The sequence below is a fragment of the Aotus nancymaae genome, unplaced genomic scaffold, assembly GCF_030222135.1.
Source record: "Aotus nancymaae isolate 86718 unplaced genomic scaffold, 86718_ANA_hifiasm-v0.15.2.pri h1tg000065l, whole genome shotgun sequence".
In the NCBI taxonomy this organism is placed as follows: Eukaryota; Metazoa; Chordata; class Mammalia; order Primates; family Aotidae; genus Aotus; species Aotus nancymaae.
In genome coordinates, this window is record NW_026988480.1 from 10,621,882 (window position 1) to 10,647,812 (window position 25,931).

Below are 25,931 nucleotides of genomic sequence, written 5' to 3' on the forward strand. Positions count from 1 at the left end.
GGTTACAGGTGTGAGCTGCCGTGCCCGGCCCTCAAGATAATTTTAAATTTTCCTTTCGATTTTTTCTTTGACATAGAAATGGAATTGGTGGAACATAGGGTTCAATTTTTTGAGGGACTGACATATTTTCCACAGCAACTGCACTGTGCTATATCCTTACCAGTAATGCCATAAGGATTACAGTTCTCCTAGCCAGTATTTGTTATTTATTTTGTGTGTGTGTGTGTGGAAGGTTCTCAGGTCTTCCATTTATTTTGTCTCTCAAATTTCAGGAATCTTCTCCTTTAATTAACCCATGAACCCTCATGGAAATAATTTGAAAAAGTAAATTATATTCAGATTCTAAAATTCTGGGTTTTTTTTTGTTGTTGTTGTTTTTAATTGCCATTCTAATGGGTGTGAAGTACTGGTGTCTTATTTTGGTTTTGATTTGTGTTTTTCTAATGATGTTGAGCATCTTTTGATATGCCTGTTGGCTATTTCATACCGTCTTTGGCAAAACATCTGTTCAGATTCTCTTCCCATTTTTGAATTTGCCTGTTTTTTGTTGTTGAATTTTAGGAGTCCTTTATATATTCTCTCTATTAGTCCATTATCAGATGTGTGATTTGCAAGTATTTTTTTCCAGTTTGGTGCGTTGCCTTTTTACTTTATTGATAGTGTTTTTAGTTTTGATGTAGTCCAGTTTTGTCTGTTTTTTTCTTTGCTTCTTGTGCTTCTGATATCATATCTAAGTAATCACTGCCAAATCAAATGTGACAGAACTTTCCCCATATATTTTTCTTCTGGGAGTTTTTATACTTTTAGCTCTAATGTTTAGGTATTTGATCCATTTTGAGTTAATTTTTGTGTATGTGGTAAGGTGAGGGTCCAACTTCATTCTTTTGCATCTGGATATTTATTTTCCCAGTGTTATTTGTTGAATTCTCTTTTTAATTTTTACTTGGTAGTTCCTTACTATCTTGTATTTTTTAGTTCTTTTTGAAAAGATGTTTTAAAATACTTTATACAAATTACTCAGTTGTTTTCAACTGGAAGATTGATCTCTCAAACCAAGCTCACTGTTATTAGTAATAGGAAAAATTATTAATGTTTCAGACAATTTGATGAGAACGTGTGATACCCTAAATCCTATAAAATATGTGGAGAGAAATTGCCTGTAGTCAGTGTTGTTAGTTTTTAAATACTGTTTGGTTTCTCAGTTTTCATGGGAAAAAGATACAGCTCATTAGTGCATATATACATATATGTATAGTTTAACTAAATTCAGTAGTCTCTTCATCTTAGGTTAGAAAGCATGTTAAGTATTAAAAGACTAGTTGGAGGAACAAAGAAACAATTTTTTTTTTTTAAGGCAGAGCCTTCCTCTGTTGCCCAGGCTGGAGTGCAGCGGTGTGATCTTGGCTCACTGCAACCTCCTCCTCCCAGATTCAAGTGATTATCCTGCCTCAGCTTCCTGAGTAGCTGGGATTACAGATACACACCACCATACCCAGCTAATTTTTGTATTTTTAGTAGAGGTGGTGTTTCTACCACGTTAGCCAGGCTGATTTCCAACTCCTGACCTCAGGTGATCTGCCTGCCTCAGCCTCCCAAAGTGCTGGGATTATGTAGGTGAGCCACTGCACCCAGCTGTGGAACAAGGATACAATTTTTTGTCAAGGATATGGGAATCATTAAAGCATTCCTATTTCTCTCTTTCTCTCTCCTTTTTTTGTTTGGTAAACTTCTGTTGTATTACCCCAAAACTTACTAAATAACAATTTTTCCTTTTTTTGGTCATTAAAGAAATTCATATACCACATACGTGAAATAAACAGTGTTAGAGTTTGTCCATACTTTTCTGTTAACTGAAACTAGGCTTCTTTCCCAGATGTTTTAAAAGGGCATTTTCTGAGGAATAAAGTAGAGTTTTTAAAGACTTCAGTTTCTTTACCAATACTGTAAAAGCTATGTTTAGAAATAATTGAGTATTTTTCTCTGTAGTATTTCCACAAACTTTCTTCTAATAATATTCAGCACGAGAGATCTAAAAATACTAATAAGAAAAACATATAGAAAGCAAAGAAAATTGAGTTTTTAAGGCCCAAAAGGTGGAACATTAAGCATTTTGATATGTTAGGCATTGTACAGAGGATTATACCAACCCCATTGGGACTTAACAGTTGGGAAGGACAACCATACTATCATAAATAAATTAAGCTAGAAAAAATACTAATGCATACTGTACCTCTATTATTTTAAGAGTGTAGAGCTTTCTCACATAATTCTTAATGATAAATTCTTTTTGCTATCATGGACCATATAGTTTAAAATTTTCAGTTATTTTTTTCAGCCAACTTTGGTTGTGTTCTGAAGTTTTTTTTTAATTGATGCATATTAATTATACATATTTATGGGGTACAGTGTGATATTTTGATACATGTGTACAATGTGTAATGATGAAGCCATGGTAATTAGCATATCCATCATCTGAAATACATCATTTCTTTGTGTTGGGAACAGTCAACATCCCCTTTTTTACTGTTCAGAACCATATATTATTGTTACCTATAATCATCCTACAGTGCTGTAGAACACTAGAATCTTCTGTTCTACTTTTTACTTCTTTGAGATCAACTTTATTTTAGCATCTGCACATGAGTGAAAATGTGGTGTTTAACTTTCTGCCCTGGCCCTTTTCACTTAATGTCTTCTAGTTCCATCTGTGTTGCTGTGAATGACAGGATTTCATTCTTTTTTGTGGCCGAATAGTATTGTGTATGTATACCGCATTTTCTTTATTAATTAATCTGTTTTTGGACACTGGGTTGATTCCATAACTTGTCTATTGTGAACAGTGCCGCAGTAAACCTTATCTCTCTTTATTGTTTGTGAGTTTTTCTTCCAGTAGGAAATCTGTAAGGCTTCGGTCTTCTATTTAAAATGTCACCTAATCATGTTTAATCGGGTTGATGGAGGTGTAGTTTTCCTATTTTTAAAAGTTTGAAAACAAAGTAGATACTAATCATACTGTCTTAAAATAGTATGCTGCTAACATTTTAAATTTAATATTTTAAGTTATATTTTTAAGATATTTTTTTTTCTTTTTTGAGATGGAGTCTCGCTCTGTCACCCAGGCTGGAGTGCAGTGGCACAGTCTCGGCTCACTATAACCTCCGCCTCCTGGGTTCAAGAGATTCTCCTGCCTCAGCCTCCTGAGCAGCTGGGACTACAGGCATGCACCACCATGCCCAACTATTTTTTGTGTTTTTAGTAGAGATGGGGTTTCACCGTATTGTCCAGGCTAGTGTCAAGCTCCTGACCTTGTGATCCCCCTGCCTTGGCCTCCCAAGGTGGTGGGATTATAGGCGTGAGCCAGTGCAGCTGACTGAGATTTCTTTAACTGTTAGTAGCTACTGTGTTTATGAGGGAACAAAGAGGATTCCCACAAGTGAGAATAAGAAGCAGTCATCTCTGATGGGTAGTAATTTTTAGGGATCTATTAAGGGTCTCTTAATATTAAAGGAATCAGCAGAACAATGCTATAATTATTTTATTCAAATAGTACAAGTGAGCCATTGATTAACAACTGGCTTTGCTGGAATTCAATATAGGATCCCTTGGTAAGATTTTTTAATGTAAGTTCTCTTGAACCAATAGCCAGTGTTTTTTTCCCCTCAAAGTGTAATACTGACATCTCTCTACAATTCAGAGTAGTGAATCGTCCTCAGTTGTTTAGCAGGTAATTTGTTACATCTAAGAATTAAAATTTGTAATTAATTTACCCCTACATTACAAATTAGGGTGGATTTACACTTAGTCTTACAATAGTTTTGACTTGTTTCCTTGAGCAGAGGAGAAAGTAATGATGTTACAGTGAATGCACTTATTTATTCTATAGCCTGACAAGGTATTTGTGATTATAAATGTCATCTATTGTGTGTGTTGGGGAAGAACAAAAACATGAAGGGCTACTCCTGTGTTTGGGGTTTCTAAGAAAAAGTACAGTATCTGTTGAAAATGAACTTGGATGATGACTTTTAACCTTTAAGATTATCTTCAGCCAAGCACGTCTATCAGCCTTATTAGCTGTTTTGAGAATACCTAATACCCTTGCCATGGTTCAGCTGTGAAGAGAGGACAGAGTTGGTTTGAATAAGAGTAGTTATGGGAAGTCCGTCCTTAAAAGTCCTGAAGATAAGTCTTAATGCTGAGTCATACGTATTTACTCCCTCTGTGACTAACAGTAAACTCTATTCATCAAGGAAATCGTGTCCTTGACTCAGGTCCATTCATCACAAATCACACCCTCCAACTTCAGGATTACATCAGACATAAAATTATGGACAAAGCAAGTTGTTGTGTTAGTTCTCTTCTAACACAGGGAGCGGTTTATCATCACATTTCCCACAGTAAGCATTGCAGTTTTATGTTTAGGGTGATTTCTCCAGCTCTTCCTCAAAATTCTAGAGTTTTATAAAGCTGTTTTTGTAGCAAGAAAGAAGTAAACTTTGTTGTGTATTAGATGCTTACCACTTGCCAAACATTCTATTATATTGAACACAAGACAAGTAACACCTAGTTTCTACTTGCAGGCAAACAGAAACAGAATGAAAGTTTACTCTGAGTTGAATTTTAAGAGTTTAGATTTTTATCAAAGACCATCTTAGTTATTGATATGTATTGAAGATTTATCATCTGTAAATCTGAAGTGTTAGAGTTATTGGGGTGGGGGAGGAAGAAGACCTCTAAAAATTCTCAGGAAGCCATTTGTGAACTCCCTTTTTTGTTTTTAACTTTTAGGTCCAGGGGTACATGTGCAGGTTTGTTATAGGTAGATTATGTGTCACAGGGGTTTGATGTACAGATTATTACCACCCAGGTAATAAGCATAGAACCTGAAAGGTAGTTTTTCTGTCCTCACCCTCCTCTTTCCACCTTTAAGTAGGTCCTGGTGTCTGTTGTGCCTTTCTTTGTGTCTATACGCATCCAATGTTTAGCTTCTACTTAGGGGAGAGAACCTGTGTATGTGATTTCCTGTTCCTGTGTTAGTTCACTTAGAATAATGGCCTCCAGCTCCATCTGTGTTGCTGCAAAGGACATTATCTTGTTCTTTTTTTTTTTTTTTTGAGACAGTCTTGCTCTGTTGCCAGGCACCAGGCTGGAGTGCAGTGGCGCAATCTCAGCTCACTGCAATCTCTGCCTCCTGGGTTCAAGCAATTCTCCTGCCTCAGCCTCCCGAGTAGCTGGGACTACAGGCACACGCCACCACACCCAGCTAATTTTTGTGTTTTTTAGTAGGGACGGGGTTTCACCATGTTGGCCAGCATGGTCTCGATCCGTTGACCTAGTGATCCACCTGCCTCGGCCTCCCAAAGTGCTGGGATTACAGGCGTGAGCCACTGCATCTGGCCTGTCATGTTCTTCTTTATGGCTACATGTTATTCCATGGTATAAATATACCACATTTTCTTTATGCAATCCACCATTGGTAGGCATTTAGATTGATTCCATGTCTTTGCTGTTGTGAATAGTGCAGCAGTGAACATATGTGTGCATATGTCTTTATGGTAGAGCAATTTCAGTTCCTTGGGTATATATGCAGTAATGAGATTGCTGAGTCAAATGGCAATTCTGCTTTGGGTTCTTTGAGAAATTGCCAAACTGCTTTCCATAATGGCTGAACTAATTTACATTCCTACCGGCAGTGTATAAGTGTTCCCTTTTCTCTGCAACCTTGTCAGCATCTGTTATTTTTTGACTTTTTAATAGTAGCCATCCTGACTGTTGTGAGATGGTATCTCATTGTGGTTTTGATTTGCATTTCTCTCATGATTAGCGATGTTGAGCATTTTTCCATATGCTTCTTGGCCGCATGTATGTCTTCTTTTGAAAAGTTTCTGTTCATATCCTTTGCCTACTTTTTAATGGAGTTGTTTTTTGCTTATTGATTTCAGTTGCTTATAGATTCTGGATATTAGACCTTTGTTGGATGCATAATTTGCAAATATTTTCTTCTGTAGGTTTTCTCTTTATTCTGCTGATAGTTTCTTTTGCTGCATGGAAGCTCTGAAGCTTAATTAGATCTTACTTGTCAATTTTGCTTCTGTTCCAATTGCCTTTGGCGTCTTCATGAAGTCTTTGCCACATCCTGTGTTCAGAATGTATTTCCTAGGTTATCTTCCAGAGTTTTTATGGTTTTAGGTTTTACATCTAAGTCTTTGTCTCTAGTTGATTTTTGTATATGGTATAAGGAAGCGGTCTAGTTTCAATCTTCTGCTTATGGCTAGCCCATTATCTCAGCACCATTAATTGAATGGGGGGCCCTTTCCCCATTCTTTGTTTTTGTTAACTTTGTCAAAGATTAGATGGTTGTAGATGTGTGGCATTATTTCTGGGTTCCCTATTCTGTTCCATTGGTTTATGTATCTGTTTCCCTCTTTCTCTCTTTTTTTTTCTTTGAGATAGAGTTTAGCTCTGTCACTCAGGCTAGAGTGCAGTGGCATGATCTCGGCTCACTGCAACCTCTGCCTCTCCTGAGTTCTAGCAATTCTCCTGCCTCAGCCTCCCAAGTAGCTGGGATTACAGGTGCCCACCATGCCCGGCTAATTTTTGTACTTTTAGTAGAGATGGGGTTTCACCATGTTGGCCAGGCTGGTCTTGAACGCTTGACCTCAGGTGATCCATGTACCTCGGCCTTCCAAAGTGTTGAGATGACAGGTATGAGCCACCATGCCCAGTCTCAGTCTCTCTCTCTCCCCTCAGTCTCTGTCTCTCTCTCTTCTTTTCTCTTTCTTTCCTTCCCCTTCCCTTCTCTTCCCATTCCCTTCTTTCTGTCTCTCTCTCTGTCTCTTTCTCTCTTCCTTTCTTTCCTTTTTCCTTCCTTCCCTCCCTCCCTCCCTTGCTGTTTTGCAGTATAGTTTGAAGTCACGTAATGTGATGCCTCCAGCCTTGTTCTTTTTGCTGAGGATTGCCTTAGCTATTTGAACTCTTTTTTGGTTCTGTAAGAACTTTAAAACAGTTTTTTTGTTTCCTTTTTTGAGATGGACTCTCGCTCTGTCACCAGGCTGGAGTGCAGTGGTGCTATTTCGGCTCACTGCAACCTCCAGCTCCCTGGTTCAAGTGATTCTCCTGTCTCAGCCTCCTGAGTAGCTGGGATTACAGGCACACGCCACCATGCCCAGCTAATTTTTGTATTTTTAGTAGAGATGGGGTTTCACCATGTTGACCAGGAGGGTCTCGATCTCCTGACCTTGTGATCTGCCTGCCTCAGCTTCTCAAAGTGCTGGGATTACAGATGAGCCACTGCACCCAGACTAGTTTTTTTCAAATTCTGTGAAGAATGTCATTGGTAGTACGATAGGAATAGCATTGAATCTGTAAATTGCTTTGGGCTTGATGGCCATTTTAACAATATTGATTATTCCTGTCCATGAGCCTGGAATGTTTTTCCATTTGTTTGTGTCATCTCTGATTTCTTTGAGAAGTGTTTTATAATTCTTGTGAGATCTTTCGCCTCCTTAGTTACCTGTATTCCTAGCTATTTTATTCTTTTTAGGGCTATAAGATTGCATTTTTTTGGCTTACAGTTTGGATATGGTTGGTGTTTAGGAATGCTACTGATTTTTGTGCATTGGTTTTGTATCCTAAAACTTTGAAGTTTTTTTTTTTTTTAATCGGATTAAAGAGCTTTCAGGCTGAGACTATGGGGTTTTCTAGGTATAGAAAATCATCTGCAAACAGGAATAGTTTGACTTCCTCTCTTATTATTTAGATGCCTTTTATTTCTTTCTCTTGCCTGATTTCTCTGGCTATAAGACTTCCAGTACTTTATTGAATAAGAGTGGTAAGAGTAGGTATCCTTATCTCGTTCTGGTTCTGAGAGGGGAAGCTTCCAGGTTTTGCCCATTCAGTATGATATTGGCTGTGGGTTTGTCGTAGATGGCTCTTATTATTTGGAGGTTTCTTCAGTGCCTAGTTTGTTGAGGTTTTTTTTTTTTTTAAAGACAGTCTTGCCCTGTCACCAGGTTGGAGTGCAGTGGCGTGATGTCGGCTCACTGTAACTTCTGCCTCCTGGGTTCAAGCGATTCTCCTGCCTCAGCCTCCTGAGTCCCGAGTAGCTGGGACTACAGGTGTGTGCCACCATGCCCAGCTAATTTTTGTATTTTTAGTAGAAATAGGGTTTCACCATGATGGACAGGATGGTCTTGATCTCTTGACCTTGTAATCCGCCTGCCTCAGCCTCCCAAAGTGCTGGGATTACAGGCATGAGTCACTGTGCCCGGCCTGTTAAGGGTTTTTAACATGAAGGGATGTTGAATTTTATTGAAAGCCTCTGAGCTTTGAGATCATCATGTGGTTTTTGTTTTTAGTTCTGTTTATTTGATAAATCACATTTATTGATTTGCATATGTTGAAACAGCCTTGCATCCCAGGAATAAGGCCAATTAGTGGTGATGAATTAGCTTTTGATATGCTCTTGGATTGTATTTGCTAGTATTTTGTTGAGGATTTTTGCATCTGTGTTCATCAGGGATATTGGCCTACAGTTTTCTTATTGTGTCTCTGCCAGATTTTGGTATCAGAATGATGCTGGACTCAATGATTTAGGGAGGAGTCCCTCCTCTTTTTTTTTTTTTTTTTTTTTTGAACAATTTCGGTAGTATTGTTCCATACTAGCTCTTCTTTGTGTGCCTGGTAAAATTTGGCTGTGAATCTGTCTGGACTGGGGCTTTTTCTTATTGGTAGGTTTTCCACTACTGATTCAATTTTGGAACTCGTTATTGGCTTGTTTAAGATTCTAATTTCTTCCTGGTTCAATCTTTGGAGGCTGTATGTTTCCAGAATTTTATCCATTTCTTCTAGGTTTTCTAGCTTATGTGCATAGAGCTTCAACCCTTATTTTAATTACAGAATAAAAATAGTATCTTTGGTAGTCACTGGGGCTACAAAGATTAATAAGACCTGATTATACCCTCAGGATACTCAAAGTATAAGAACTATCTTGCCTTTCACAAGTTACAAATTGCTTTTATGGTTTTATCACCATTATTTTCAAAACAGTAATGAGTAACAATGGTCCAGAGAGACTAAATGAAGAATGGAGTGGATTCTTAGCCTTCTCCTGTGTTTCTGCAATGTCTTTGTGAAATGCCAACTAAGTGATGGGGAGTTAGAGAAGCTGTGTAACAAGCTGTGTAAGATAGCACAGTAGATTGTGTGGGACCTTCAGAATAAATCCTGTGTTTGTCTTTTCATCACTGTGCCTGGATATAATGGCTAAACAAAGCCATTTAGAAGTTTGATGATTTTGAAGAAATTAGACATTTACATTTATTATTTTGATGAATATTTGTTGAGTGACAAATATGTTATGGGTATTACATTGTTTTCTTCACATAGCCCTGTGTCTCTTTTAGTGCATTTAGCTTTACCTGCCATGTCTATAGTTAAAATTTTTATATGCATGTGTCATCTACCTGACTAGGCTAAAAACTTCTTCAGGTCAAGTCCTTCTTTGCCAGTCTATCCCATTTAGATATAGTAGGTGTTTAGTGGGTATTTGCTGAATGAATAAATAGATTAATTACTTTTGGGGACTGAGTTTATTTATGATGAATATTTTTTTAGAGTCTCACTCTGTTGCTCAGGCTAGAGTGCAGTGGCACAATCTCGGCTCACTGCCGCCTCTGCCTCCCAGGATCAAGTGATTCTCCTGCCTCAGCCTCCCAAGTAGCTGGGACTACAGGCACCCACCACCACACCCAGCTATTTTTTTTGTATTTTTAGTAGAGACTATGTTTCACCATGTTGGCCAGGCTGGTCTTAAACTTCTGACCTCAAGTGATCCGCCCGCCTCAGCCTCCCAAAGTGCTGGTGGGATTACAGGTGTGAACCACTGCGACTGGCCTGAATGTTTTATACACTTCCATTTATACATACATAAACCTTTAAAGTATCCATGTTATTCAGAGCTGTTACAATAGTTTGGGAATAAGAGTGGATTCCTTTATGTTTGCATTACTCTAGGTTACACATTCCTTTTTATCTAGAAACTCAGGCTGTGTCTCCCTGCTTCAGCTCAGATTTCTATTTGGTACTTAACCTCAGCCAGGGCCCCGCTTTCCTTTCCTTCCTTACTATAATTTCAGCCCTCACTCTGTCCATAATGAGTCATGAGCACCTCTCTCTCTCTCTCTCTCCTGTTTCCATCAGGAAGTGAACCAATATTTTAAATTTTAAGCCAAGAACAGAGTTGTGGGCAAGTCCTGAGTAGGGTAAAGTTATTTGATATGATGATTTAAAAAAAAATTTTTTTTTGGTTTTAAGGAGCGGATAGTTTAATAGACAAGAAAGAAGGAAGGAAGAAGAAAACAGCTCTGCTCCCCTGTACAGAGGTAAAGGGAGGGGGGATTCGAACAAAGAGAATACCCCATGTGTGGCAGAAAAATGGCTGCTTATATGAGGAGGCTGGAGGAGGTGGTACCTGATTTGCATAGGGCTCAGGGGATTGGTTTAACCAGGCATGTCACTCACGTAGCCCTGGGGAGGGGGGAACTGGCCCTCCCACCCTAATCTTTTAATATGCAAATTTAGGGTACCATGGTGCTCTACACTGGGAATATGTGGGGGTGGCCATGTTGCCAGACACATGTGAGGCAAAGGCAAGAAGAAGGGGACAGGAATCACCATGTTTGGGTGGACCCAGTTTCTAATGGCCTGGATTTGCATATCAAAGGTTGCTGGCCTGGCTCTAAGAGCTGGGGCTTTTTTGCCACACAAGAAACATTTCTAGAGCTGCTTTAAAAGAAATAAAAATTTCCCAAGGACCTCTTTTCCTCTCTATCTGCCTAAAATAATTTCTCAATAACTCCTATAACATTCCCCCCTGTGGAGATGTCACCCTATGCACCCAATCTTAGGGTCCTTGGAAGAATGGTGTGTACATGCTTGGTTCAGTTTGCAGCACCATTTGGAGCTTGATTGCTTCTAGGTGAGAGGAAACAATTCGAGTTATAGTATTGAGTATATAGGGTCCAAATATTAATACAAGACATAAGCTATCTGTCTAATATTTCAGTTAGAAGGTGTTACCACGTATAACCCTATTGCAAATAGTAGAGTAAGGATGGCAGTTCCCACAAGTGTGCTGGGAACTAAAATTTTGCTTGCCAAGATACAGAATTTCCCTTTGGGGGTTTATGAAATTCCTTGGTTTTATTTCCCAAACAAAGAAACCTCAGGGTTACGGGCACCCCACTCACTTTCATTACCTGGCAGAATTTGCAGAATAATTGCCCAGAGCTAGTATATTGATCCAGATTCTTAATGTTACCCATCCCCTTTTGTTTCTTCCAAGCTGTAGGAGATCACCACTTGATTCACGGAAATAAGCAGAGTTAGTCTAAAATGTAGGCAAAAAGCTTAAAAACAATTAATGAGACTAGGATTTAATGACAAATGTATGATAAGCTTTGGAGCATAATTTCTCTTTCCAGTCTTAATTTTTGGTAAAAACAAATTATGATAGGACTGTGTGTGTTGTTTGTAGAATAAACTTTAGTCTTATACTTGGCCTGATTATTTGCATAAAGTGCAGCAAGAATGGTTATTTCTACATAGGCCTTTTGGATTGGGTTTGATGGAACTCTGTTCTACAAGGAATCTCAGATAAGACCTTTAAAGCCGACTCCAGCCATGGATTTGTATCCTCAAATACCTGTGAGTGGGGGGATCCTCTCCTCTTGAGGTCCCAAGATAAACTTGGAGCTCCCGGACCTGTTAGAAAGTGACATTCTTTACTGACTACAGGTTAAGAACCCTGTGGAGAGATTGTGTAGACAAGGTATGAGGCCATTTCTCCTCAAGGGGCTTTTATTGGCTCTGCATGTCAAGCTTGATTCCTTAACGGGAAACGCAGTGTTTCAGTCAAAGCCTTAGTGAAATAACCAGTTTTTCCAATTGTGTCCTGTTGACAAAGAAAAATGGATTCTTATTGCACTGATGCAAACAACTATGTTGCCATAACTTAAGAGTACCCACAGATAGCTTCCAAATTCTAGAGGAACCAGGTAGAGAAAAATAAACATGCTCCAAATTTTGTTCACAGGAGTATACCTTATTCAATTGTTAAAGGCCATAAATAGTTCAAAATAAGTTTCCTTAACTCTGAAAAACAAAATAAGGATCAGCAAAATTTCAAGCAAAAGTAAAAAAGTTTGCTTTAACTTTCTGATTGCAGTCCCATTTCACTCTTGTTTTGCTTAATATTTGTGAACAGGCCAGTTCTTTATGAGTCTCATACATTCTTTCTCTGTTCCAATGTTACAGTCTTCAAAGCTATTAAAAAAACTTGCATTTGAGAACATCTGTTAAAGTTCTTAATATGGCTTGATTATAAACTGTCTTTTGAGAAGGAATAAAGCAAGACAATTGTCTGTGAATGACAAAATTTTTAAGATAGTTACAGTTAAAAACATGACTGACAAGTTTATCTATCTCCATGGTTTACAATAACTTTACCCTTAATTATGATTGATAGCATATACTTAGACATTAGAATTTTAGAAATCCCATACAATTTTGGAGCATATGTTACTGTTACTCACCAAAATATAACTTTTAAAGAAGGTTGGACATCATTTTGGCAATCTCGTGACTAAACTCGTCGAATAATCTTGTTTACCTCTTTTCTGAATGTTTCAGGAGAACTCTGAACCATCCAAAAAGCCAGACATCAAGAAGGACAGTTTTGAAACTTGAAGTTAAAATTGGGATGCCTGTTAAATATTAGAGGTTTAGAATATTTGATATTATAAAATAGAATTCCAGATTGCCATAAATTATTTATTTTGCCACAATGATGACTCAAAAGGCAAAACCTTTCACTAGCCTTTACTATGACATGAAAATCCTGTTCAAAGCCAAAGTTTACCCTTGCTTTAATTTATTAACATTAACCCCAATTTATTTAAATGAAACCTTACAGATAATTGCATCTAATCATAACCAGTTTGACTGTGAGGTGAAATCTTTATAAACCTTTTATAACCCTTTTACTAGAGGGCAGATGAGTGAGTGTCTTTAAGATCTGCTTGCTGTGCTTTTATTCCAATGCCCAACTTATGAAAAGACCACATAATAGCCTTTTGAGTTTAGTTAATGTTCAGTGTTAACTTTTATCAACTTTTATTTTTGGTGAAAAACCTGGTTAGTAAGTGATTTTAATTATATACTAGATGGTGGATCCTAGACCCAGAGAGAAGTGCAGATAAAGTTTGACTTTTCAGTATGTAGCTCCATGAGTCCCAGCCCTTACCTATCTGTAAAGCAGGCAGTATACAACCTTGGAACATTTAGCAAACCTAGTATCTAAGTTATGTGACTTAGACCGCCTGTTTGCATTTTGACAATGTTTGCATTTTACCAATAATCCTTAAGACTATTTTTATTTCTTAAAGTCGCATGAACTAAAAAATATTTAAGTACTTTTCTTTAAGCCAATCAATTAGAGCTCTTTTTATAGACATTACACACAACACATATATAGCGACACAGAAGATTGAGCACTTGTTAAGATTTTTCATTTGCCAGTTTCTTAATTGGATTACTGGCTTTAGTGTGGAGCCCTTGGAGGAAAAGGGCCAGGTAGTATGCATTTTTTAGGGCCTAATAAGCAGGCACAGCCGAAGGCAAAGACAAGATCCCTAAAATTAAGAGTACCATTTTATAATGGATCTTGGGCCTCAAAAGAGGGAGATACTGTGGGAGAAGATGGTGTAGTGCTTCTAAACTGTGCATTTCATTGCATGGCCACCCAAAGCCAATTGGCTTATTTTGTAATTAGCCCGTGCAGTGGTTATTTTTTATTTTTATTTTTTGAGATGGTGTCTCGTTCTGCTGCCCAGGCCAGAGTGCAGTGGCACAGTCTTTGCTCACTGCAACCTCTGCCTCCCAGGAGTCAAGCAGTTCCCTGCCTCAGCCTCCCAAGTAGCTGGGATTATAGGCACTCGCCACCATGCCCGGCTAATTTTTGTATTTTTAGTAGATACAGGATTTCACCATCTTGGCCAGGCTGGTCTTGAACTCCTGACCTTGTGATCCACCTGCCTCGGCCTTCCAAAGTGCTGGGATTACAGGCGTGAGCCACTGCATCTGGCCGTGATGGTTATTTTTATGTGTCTGCTTTAGTGTAAGTATATAACTTGAAGAAGATTGGACATCTACTTTAAGTGGCTAAAAGATGGGCTACAGGATGTCCAGATAGCTGGTTAAACACAATTTCTGGAGTTATCTGTGAGAGTATTTTCAGAAGAGATTAGCATTTGAATCAGTAGACTGAAGATCTCCCTGACCAATAAGGTGGGTATTGTGCAACCCATTGAGGGCCCCATAAGAACAAAAAGGCAAAAGAAAGGACATATTTACTCTGTCTGTGATATGGTTTGGCTCTGTGTCTCCACCCAAGTCACATTTTGAATTGTAATCCCCACTGGTGGAGGGAGGGAGGTGATTGGATCATGGGGACAGTTTCCCCCATGCTGTTCTCATGATAGGGAGTTCTCAGGAGATCTGATGGTTTTAGAAGTGGCTTTCCCTTGGGCTTTTCACTTTCTCTCCCGCCTGAAGCCATGTAAGAGATGCCTGCTTCCCTGTCTGCCATGATTGGAAGTTTCCTGAGGCCTCCCCAGCCATGGGGAACTGTGATTCAATTAAATCTCATTTGTTTATAATTGCTCAGTCTCAGGTAGTATCTTTATAGCAGTGTGAGAATGAATTAATACACTCTGCTTGAGCTGGGTTTTGCAGAACTCTTCTAAAGTTCTGTGAAACCACACATTTGAATAGGACAGTGCTTTTGTATTTTTTTCCTGAAAAGTACAGAAGAGTGATGTATATGAATGTTTACCTAAGCAATACCTTTTCTATTTAAACTATAGCAAAAGGAGCCATTGTATTTTCTTTAAAGCATGGAATAGTAATGATTTATTTTCCTCAAAACTGCAGATCCTTGGATTAATAGTTGATGTTTTTCAATTTTGATTCCCTATAGTACTTGTTAAATACTGTGTATAATTTGGGATGTCAAGCAGTATGTTTTGTGATCTCATAAGGCATTGATTTAGATTGAAAGCTCAAATCTTTTCAGGTGTCGTTCCCTGCCCCCCACCATTTCATTGAAGCTATAGTTCACAGTAGTAATAATGGTGTTATAGTGGATGAAAGTTTTCTTTTTTCTTTCTTTTTTATTTTTTAAACCATTAATGTGTAAAACACCTAGCTCAGGGCCACTATGCCAGGAAGCGTGTAATAAAAGTTCATTTCTTCTTTCTTTTCTTGTTTCTGGATCATGGAGTAATTTTATACAAGAATGGAATAAATTTCACAGTCACCCTTCAGAAGAATATTTTGAAATGAGCAATTCTCCTATTTGACTACACAGACTTCTAATATGCTTGCATAAAAGGAAAAGTCATGTGAGAACATGTGAATTTAGAAGTACTTGAAAATAAAAGAAAAATAAAGACTGAAGACCTAAAGGAAATGTTGGCAGAATGATAAATGCCAGTTGATTTAAGCCGACAGGGGCTCTGTTCTGCTTTATAGCATATTAGGGAGAGCTCATCCTAGCTGATAGCTAGCTCTGGAGCAGGTTTGCTGAAGCTGTTCATAAATTTATTTATTTTTTAGAGACAGTGTGTCACTCTGTTGCCCAGGCTGGAGTACGGTGGCATGATCATGGTTCACTGCAGCCTTGAACCACTGTGCTCAAGTGACCCTCCTACTTTAGGCTCCCAAGTAGCTGGCATTACAGCAATGTGCCACCTGTTCATAAATTTAGAATGATATTTAGTGTCAAGTAAGTGATTTTTCTAAAGATGGAACAGGGGTTAATGCAAGGTGAACGTGCTTCTGTAATCACCACACAGTTTGGGAAATAAAATGTTATTTGTATTCCATATTTCTTTATGTGGTGTCTAGACACTATCTTCATATTCCCTAGAGGTAACTACTGTCCTGATTTAAAACACCGCAGATTTTACATGATTTAAAAATATATGGACATGTATTATTTAGCCTTAAAAGGAAGGGGATTTGGTTACCTTGATACTATGCTAAGTGAAATAAGCCATAACAAAACGACAAATAAAGGGTGTGGTGGCACCTGCCTGTAATCCCAGCTACTTGGAAGGCTGAGGCAGGAGGATTGCTTGAACCTAGAAATTAGTATGCCATGATCACAGCAGTTAATAGCTATTGCACTCCAGCCTGGGCACTATAGCAAGACCCTGTCTCTCTTTCTCTCACTTTTTTTTTTTTGAAGACAAGTACTAAATGATTCAATTTTTCTAAAAAAAAAATTATTTTTTGAGACAGGGTCTTACTCTGTCACCCACACTGGAGTAAAATGGCACAATCTTGGCTCACTGCAACCTCTGCCTCCTCGGCTTAAGGAATCCTTCATTTTTCTCTTTTTAGTAGAGATGGGGTTTCACCATGTTGCCCAGACTGGTCTCAAACTCCTGAGCTCAAGTGATCTGCCTGCCTTGGCCACCCAAAGTGTTGGGATTACAGGCATGGCCGCTGTGCCTGGCTTTAGGCATTCCATTTAAATGAGGTATCTAAAGTAGTCAAATTCATAGAAAGCATTAATAAAATGGTAGTTGCCATGGGCTGGGGGGAGGGGGAAATGGAGAGCTGATGTTCAATTGCTATAGAGTTTTAGGTTTTTTAAGGTTTTTTTTTTTGAGACAGGGTCTTGCTGTTGCAAAGGCTAGAGTGCAGTGGCATGATCAGGGTTCACTGTAGTCTCAAACTTCTGGGCTTAAGTGATCCTCCTGCCCTGCCTCAGCCTGCTCAGTAGCTGGGACCACAGGTTTGAACCTGTAAGTTTTTGTCTTTAATTTTTGATGTAGTGAATCTGTGTTGAAATGCAGAATTATCGCAGTAAATCTAAGTAAGTTGGAGTGGTATTGTCACAAGGATTGACAAATAGATCAATGGCATAGAATAGACTTTTGTAGTAGGCTGTTTTTATTTTGCTCTAAAGGAATGCCTGAGACTGGGTAATTTATAAAGAAAAGAGGTTTAATTGGCTCATGGTTCTCCAGGCTGTATAAGTGTGGTGCTGGCATCTGCTCAGCTTCTCAGGAGGCCTCAGGGTGCTTTTACTCATGGCAGAACGCAGAGTGGGACCAGGCACATCACATGGCAAGAGCAGGAGCAAGAGAAAGAGCTGGAGGAGGTGCCACATACTTCAAACAACCAGATCTCACAAAAACTCACTCACCGTTGTAACGACAGCACCAAGAAGATGGTGCCAACCTGTTCATGAGAAATTCACCCCAGTCATCTGGTCACCTCCCACCAGGCTCAACCTCCAACACTGGGGATTACATTTTGGCGTGAGATTTTGGAGGACAAATACCCAAACTATATCAAGACTTTTTCAGATCCTTACTGGTATGACACTTGATTTATGACAAAAGTAGTAATAACAGAGCAGTTGGGATAGGCCTGAGTTTTGAGAGCTTGGGCGTCTTGGTCCCTTAGAGAGGCAATTCTCAAATATTTTGGTATCAGGGCCTATTTACATTTTGTTGTTTATGTGGGTTATATCTATTGCTAGTATTGTATTAGAAATTAAAACTGAGAACTTAAAAAATACTTATTCATTTTGAGAAAATAGACCCAGGTAACACTAACATAAATGGTATATCTTTATGAAAATTTTAAGATTTAGTGAGAATGACATTGTTTTACATTATTTCAAAAATTATTTAATGTCTGGCTTGGTAGAAGTCAGATGTACCTGCTTCTGCATTCAATCTGTCACAGTATTTTTTTTTTTGGTTGAAATGTATGAAAATAATATGTCCTCAAATACGTATTTGGAAAAGGGAGAAGCATGTTAATAGCTTTTTCATGTTAATAGCCTTTTCAGAAAATTGTAGACCTTCTTTGATACCACACCAAAACTTGGCAAGTGATAATTTCTCTGAAGCCTGATCAGTAAACCTTTTGCTTTCTATTATATTAAAATTAATTAATTTCTCTTGCATGATTTTGTAATACGATGCCTTGGTCATTTAAAAAATACTGATTTTTACTAACATGTGGATCATTAAAATGTAAAACATTTTATTATAACTATCAAAAATTCATATTCATTAGTTTCATCATTAATCTCATTAGCAAAGTCTTATCTATTTGGTGGTAGATAAAGTTTTCCTTTTCAGGGCAAGTAACATATTAGTGTTTTTGTGAAAATGGTTTTGACTTTGTGTTCTCCCTGAAAGGGTCTCAAGACCCTCCAGAAGTACAAGGACCATACTCCAAGAGTGATTGAAGTTACATAGAAACTCTGTGTTGTGATCTAGGAAATTTCTATTTTCTTTCTGGAAAAGTCTGTTTCTTAGTAGAATCCCACTCTTTACCTACCACAAATCTAGTAACATCCTGTTAGATTAATGCCATAAACATTTTTTCTGTGTTAGATATTAGGCATTCTAAAATGGAAAACCCAATCCTAGCCTTAAAAAAGTTTTATGTCTATTGAGAATTAGGTAATTTAACAACCATAGCATACTAAAGCAACTATTATGAAAGTATAGGTGAAAGAAAAATTGAGTTTGCTTTGGTAAGCCAAGAACATCTTCTAACACTAAAGTTAGCATTTTAGCTGAGACTTAAAGGGTGGTTAGGGTTGCCAGGATGGACAGGAAGTGCCAGGACCTGTGGCATTTACCGTGTTCTAACAGCAGTTCAGATCTGCTCAGTGTAATTCGGGAGCATGGTTGGGATTTATGAATGTGGTGAGAAAACTGGGCAGTAAGACCATGTAATGCAAAGAAGCTTAGATTTTATTGTGGATAGTATGGGGAGCCATAGACGAATGCGATACAATGAGTTTTCTGTGTTAGAGGATTCTAGACTGGAGAGGAATGAAGCCAAAGGCAGAGCAGTCTTGATAACCCCTTGGTTGAAAGAGATACTGAGGGGCCAAATTAGGGTATTTGGAGGATAAAGATGAGGTGGAAAACATCAAAAGATATTTAGGAAACAGATTTGAAGGGTTTGAGGGGGCTTGATTAGATTGGGGGGTAATTTAGGTTAGAAGCATAGGCCCTGGAGTCAGATAGACCTGGCCTCAAATCCTGACTCTGTCACTTAAAGGAATGGCTCTGGACAATTACTTAACCCAAATCTCAGCTTCTTCACCTATAAAATAGGGATAGTAATTCCTGCTTTATAAGATCCTTAAGAAGATTTGATAAGATACATGCGAAGCTCTTGGATGTTGAGTAAACATATGGAAACTACTTTTGTTTTTGTGAGGATGACTCCCAGATATCTGATTTAGGCACCTGGGTTGGTTCCATTCACTAAAGAGGGAATCCGGGTAGGGGAGAGCTGGTGTGGAGTAGAGGAGGGTCAGGGCAGGAGCTCACCTGGGGACTTGTGGAAGTATTTGATAGGAACTTCAAGTGCAGAAGGGACACCTGGCCTAGAGATAGAGATGTGGGAATTACTTTAGTAGACCTAGATTCAGGCCCTTGAATGAGATGTTCTTGGGGTGAGGGAGTAGGAAAGGGTACATAGAGTGTATCAATTTGCTAGGTCTGTCATTAACAAAATAGCACAGACTGGGTGGTTTAAATTTGATGACATAAATTTATTCTCTCACAGGCCTGGAGATAGAAGTTGAAGACGAGGGTGTCGTCAGGTTTGGTTTCTTCTGAGACTCTTGCCTTGGCTTGTAGATGCCACCCTCTCCTTTTGTCTTCACATAGTCTTTTCTCTGTGCATGTGTATGTCTCAGTCCAGATTTCTTATTGGATTAAGATGCACCCTGAAAATCTCATATTAATTTAATTACCTCTTTAAAGACCTTTTTTCCAACTATTGTGATGTTCTGAGGATCTGGGGATTGGTGCTTCAACATATGAATTTTGGGAGGACACAATTCAGCACCTAACATAGAATGAGGGGCTATATAAAACAGGCAGGGGAGGGGAGAGGACTGCCCAGAGAGGTAGAAGGCAAACACGTGAGTCTGTGAGAAAAAAGGGAGGGCTCTAGGGAGGGAAGAGTCAACCGCAGATCTCCCAGATTCCTTTTGTAGTCACTGATACCAAATTGTTTTATTTTTATAAATGCTTTCTTTTTCTGAAATGGAGGCTTTTAATAGGAATGCTGAAGTAAATGTTTAATAGAGTTTGCCCTAGTCATACTCACTTGCAAAATGGTTATGAATCAGAGTCCATTCTATGAAGTTTTTATGCCAGAAAGTACTGAATACCTTCTTGCTGTGGTTTGACATCTACAAGAGAATGGCCTTGAAATGCATTTGTTCAAGCAGATGAGACATCATGACTAATGATTTAGAAATCATAGTTTTCTACTTAAAACTTTCCACCAAGACTCTTTATCATTACTAAATTCCAACTGCATGGTAGTTTTGAATGCTCAAGTTTTTTGTGAGGAGATTTAAGGATAATATTGATAAATTCAGAAATCACTCTGCTATGTGCCTTGTCCTTCACCATTTCCCCAATTTCTATTAATAATTTGTCAACAAGTCCTGTTAATTCTGCTTCATATCTCAAGTGTATTTACTTTTTTGCATGTCTGTTGCTACCAGCTAGTCCAAGCCACCACCACCTCTGCCATGGAGCCTTTTAATTGGACTCCCTGCTTCCATTCTTCTCCTTTCTAGAGAAATCTTGAAACAAACAAAAAAGCAAGTCATACTGTGTCACTTCCTGATTGAAACCCTCAGCACCTTCTCATTACACTTTGAGTAAAATCTAGACTCCCTGCCATACCTACAAAACCTGCTTGATGAACACCCTGCCCTCTTGCCTGCCCTCCTCTTCCACACCTCATTTCATGAGGCTGCCTTCTGCTTCCTGAAGATACAGAGCCTGTGGCTGCCTCTGAGCCTTGGTGTGTTTGGAGTGCTCTTCCCCTGGTTTTCAAATGATCCTCCAGTCTCAACTTAAATGTCACCTTGGCAGAGGTGCCTTCTTTCACTGCCAGAGTTAAAATTGTGCCTTCCCCCTTTCATATTCTAGCATGTCATCCTATTTATTTGTTTGCTTATTTTTGAGAGAGTCTTCACATACATTACCCACTTGAATATTTCAAGGTTTTGGTAGTGAGCACTGGCAAGAGGGAGGAGCGAAATTAGAGTAGATTTTAGAGAGAGAATAACCCTTTACTATGTTATTTGGTCCTAAGAAAGTGCAGTTGAGAAAACAATTATATTTCACACAGTATTTGGATTTTATAATATATGAATATGAATATTAGCACGTTTTATCAGGTGTTTATGTTATATATTAGTTTCAAGAGGTTTGATTTATTCTCAGATGACATTTTATCACATCTTTGAGCTAATTTCTTTTCAGTGGTAACATTTTTAAAAAAATACATTTTATTTTTTAATTTTAATTTTAATTTTTTGACATGGAGTCACACTCACTCTGTCACTCCGGCTGAAGTGCAGTGGTATGATCTTGGCTCACTGCAACCTCTGCCTCTTGGGTTCACGTGATTCTCTTGCCTCAGCCTCCTAAGTAGCTGGGATTACAAGCATGTGCCACCATGCCTGGCTAATTTTTGTATTTTTAGTAGAGGTGGGATTTCGCCATGTTGGCCAGGCTGGTCTCGATATCCTGACCTCAAGTGATCTGCCTTCCTCGGCCTCCCAAAGTGCTGGGATTACAGACAGGCTTGAGCCACCACACCCAGCCAAAATATATTTATTTTTTAAAATAAATAGTTTTGTTTGTAGCAAAACTGAGCAGAAAGTAAGAGAATTCACACATATCCTCTCCCTCCTCCCGTCCCTAGCCTCCCCCACCAACATCAGACACAAACGTGGGACATTTGTTAACAATTAATGAACCAGTGCCAACTCATCATCTTCAACCAGACTAAATAGTTTAAATTAGGGCTCGCTCTGTGTTGTACATTTTATGGGTTTTGACACCTGTGTAATGACATGTATCTACCACTATAGTTTCATATATAATAGTCACTGTGCTAAAAAATTGTCTGTCTTCCACCTATTTATCCCTCTTTCTCCCAAAACCTCTAGCAACCACTTATCTTTTCACTGCCTCCATAGTTTTGCCTTTTGTAGAATGTCATATAGTTGGAATACAGTATGTAGCCTTTCAGATTGACTTTTTTCATTTGGTAGTAGTAATTTAAGGTTCCTTTATGTCTTTTATTTTCTTTTGGTTTGTTTTTTTGAGACGGAGTTTTTTACTTGTCGCCCAGGCTAGAGTGCAATGGCATAATCTCAGCTCACTGCAACATCCACCTCCTGGGTTCAAGCGATTTTCTTGCCTCAACGTCCTGAGTAGTTGAAATTATAGGCATGTGCCACCATGCCCGGCTAATTTTTGTATTTTTGTAGAGATGGGATTTACCATGTTGGCCAGGCTGGTCTCAAACTCCTTACCTCAGGTGATCCTCTTGCCTTGGCCTCCCAAAGTGCTGGGATTACAGGCCTGAGCCACCACACCTAGCCTCTTTATGTCTTTTCATGACTTGATAGCTCATTTCTTTTTAAAGTGGAGTAATACTGTGTTGTCTGGATTTACCACAGTTTATCCATTCACTTATTGATGACATCTTGAATTGCTTCCAAGTTTTGGCAATTATGAATAAAGCTGCTGTAAACATCTACGTGTGCAGGTTTTTCTGTGGACAAGCATTTTCAGTTCATTTTGGCAACTACCAAGGAGTAGAACTGCAAGATCACATGGAAGAGTATGTTTAATTTTGTAAGAGTCTTCCACCAACCTGTCTTTCAAAGTGACTGTACGATTTTGTATTCCCAACTGCAACGAATAAGAGTTTCCATTGGTCCATATCCTTGCCAGCAATTGGTGTTGGCAGTGTTTCGGATTTTAGCCCTTCTAAAAAGTGTGTAGCAGTATCTTGTTGTTTTAATTTGCAGTTTCCTAATGAACATGATGTTGAGCATCTTTTAATATGCTTATTTGCCTTCTGTATATCTTTGGTGAGATGTTTGTTCAGCTGTTTCGCCCATTGTTAAATTGTTTGTTTTCTTATTATTGAATTTTACAAGTTCTTTGCATATTTTGGGTAACAATTCTTTTATCAGATATCTTTAGTAAATATTTTTCCCTAGTCTGTGGATTTTCTTATTCTCTTAGCACTCTATTTTATGTTTTTTAAAATACTTATTACTAACTAAAGTGATCTTATTTATTTACTGTTTGTCTCCTTACACTACAGCACAGGGTAAGGTCCACTAATGGTCTGTCTGTTTTGTTCTCTTCATTTTCAGTGCCTAGCACAGCACCTGGTTTTCGATGCAGTTGGTAAATACTTGTTGATTGAATGAATAGATAACAACTGTTAGCATTTTCAGTTTAGTTTATTCTCATTGAAAATGGCATCAAACAGATTTGAGTTCTTCCATCTTCTAATTTAAAAGTTAACTTTCAAATTTTTACTGTAATTTTTAAAATTAGGGATAATGGTTAGCCACTTTCAGTAGCATGAGAGAATTTTTTGCTGTGGTTCAGTTGAAGTTGATTGTATCTAATTGCTGATCTATGTACTTGCTTTGCCCTCTGAAGAGTGGTTTGGAGTTTACCCATCTGACAAAGGGCTGATACCCAGAATTTACAAAGAACTAAAACAGATTTACAAGAAAAAAACAAACAAGCCCATTCAAAAGTGGTCGAAGGATATGAACAGATACTTTACAAAAGAAGACATACATGAGGCCAACAAACATATGAAAAAATGCTCATCATCACTGGTCATCAGAGAAATGCAAATCAAAACTACATTGAGATACCATCTCATGCCAGTTAGAATGGCGATCATTAAAAAATCTGGAGACAACAGATGCTGGAGAGGATGTGGAGAAATAGGAACACTTTTACACTGTTGGTGGGAGTGTAAATTAGTTCAACCATTGTGGAAGACAGTGTGGCGATTCCTCAAGGACCTAGAAATAGAAATTCCATTTGACCCAGCAATCCCATTACTGGGTATATATCCAAAGGATTATAAATCGTTCTACTATAAGGACACATGCACACGAATGTTCATTGCAGCACAGTTTACAATAGCAAAGACCTGGAACCAACCCAAATGCCCATCGATGATAGACTGGACAGGGAAAATGTGGCACATATACACCATGGAATATTATGCGGCCATCAAAAACGATGAGTTCGCGTCCTTTTAGGGACATGGATGAACCTGGAAATCATCATTCTCAGCAAACTGACACAAGAACACAAAATCAAACACCACGTGTTCTCACTCATAGGCGGGTGTTGAACAATGAGAACACATGGTCACAGGGAGGGGAGCACTACACACTGGGGTCTGTTGGGGGGAAATAGGAGAGGGACAGTGGGGGATGGGGAGTTGGGGAGAGATAGCATGGGGAGAAATGCCAGATATAGGTGAAGGGGAGGAAGGCAGCAAATGACACTGCCACGAATGCACCCATGCAACAATCTTGCATGTTCTTCACATGTACCCCCAAACCTAAAATGCAATAAAAAAAAAAAGTGATTTGGATTTACTTTCCAGGAAGTAGTCACAGGACTGGGCATTGAAAACAGGATGGTTGTCAGTCCCACAAAACTTTATGGGATGGGTGCTACCTGCTGGGCACTGGAAGGTCTCAGTATTTACACATATATCTCCACAGATACACATACACACATGTTGTACCTTATAAGGTAAAAAACTACATTACTCAGATTCTCTGTTCTTGATGGCTTTATTTTTATTTTATATTTTATTTATTTTTTTTAGATAGGGTCTTGCTGTGTTGCCCAGGCTGGTCTTGAACTCCTGGGCTCAAACAGTCCTCCTGTCTCAGCCTCCCAAAGTGGTGGGATTACAAGGGGTGAGCCACCACACCAGCCTTGATTGCTTTTTTGTTAGCTGGATTTGCTAAAGTTGGAAAGTGATCTGTGTTCTCCCTCTCTAGTTCTTTTCTTTTCCTTTTTTTTTTTTTTTTTAACTATTTGTGATAGTTTTTGGCTTTATCTATTTTGGTATAATGTTTACTATGTTATGTTCATAAGTACTATATTGTTTATCTTTGTCTCAATTAAATACTTTTTGCCTTAAATCCAACTCTTCGAATAGTTCTACTCTGCTTGTTTGTTTGAATATTCCAAGTCTTCTATTTTTAGTCTCTTTGCTTTTTAAATTGCTGCTCTTAAAAGTAACATACATTTGACAGAGGTTTTTAAAAATCCTTTGAGAAGATATTGTAAAAGGTATTTTAATTTTCAGTTGCTGCATAACAAACCAAATTTAGTATCTTACAACTAAAATAATTTTACTATCTTTCATGATTCTGTAGATTGACTTGGATCAGCTGATGGTTCTTTTGCCCCACAAATGTTCAGCTGGTACTGCAGTCATCTGGTAGCCCACTTAAATGAGAATGTCCATGACAGCTCATTCACACGGCTAGTGCCTTGGTAGGAGTGACTGGGTTCAACTGGAGTATTGGATCAGTGGGGCATCTCCTTCCCACCCATCTTTGGCCTCTTCTTCACAAAGCGGCTTCTTACATGATCTTCTTATGTAGCAAGAACTCCACCAGCAGGATAACCATACTTCTTACGTAGTGGCTTAGGGCTCCCAAGAGTGCCAAAGTGCAAACTGCCAGGCCTCCTTAAAGTGAAGGCATGGAACTGTTCCAGCATCAATTCTGCCACCTCCTGTTGGTTGGCTGTTCCTGTTGATCCCCTTGGTGATGCTTCCTCTGGTTGGGGCTGAGGGGAGGCTGACAGGAGGATCCTCCAGCCTGTGCCAGCTCAAGCAGCTGCTGCATCTGTTTAGCAGACTGTACTTTGGCTCTAGAAAGGGTTTAGTACTTTGGAAAAGGTTTATAAACTATTTGTCTTTAGAGGCCAAAGTCA

General features: G+C 38.6%; 1 protein-coding gene across 4 annotated transcripts in view; it reads left to right on the plus strand.

Moving 5' to 3' along the window:
• LOC105731528 (cytochrome c oxidase assembly factor 1 homolog) overlaps positions 1-25,931 on the plus strand; it is a 205,129-nt gene that overhangs the window by 165,676 nt on the left and 13,522 nt on the right. For all 4 annotated transcript variants that reach the window (XM_064366734.1, XM_064366733.1, XM_064366732.1 and 1 more), the window contains one exon: positions 10,312-10,379. The gene's annotated coding sequence lies outside the window, so the exon portion shown is untranslated. The remainder of the gene's footprint in view (positions 1-10,311; positions 10,380-25,931) is intronic.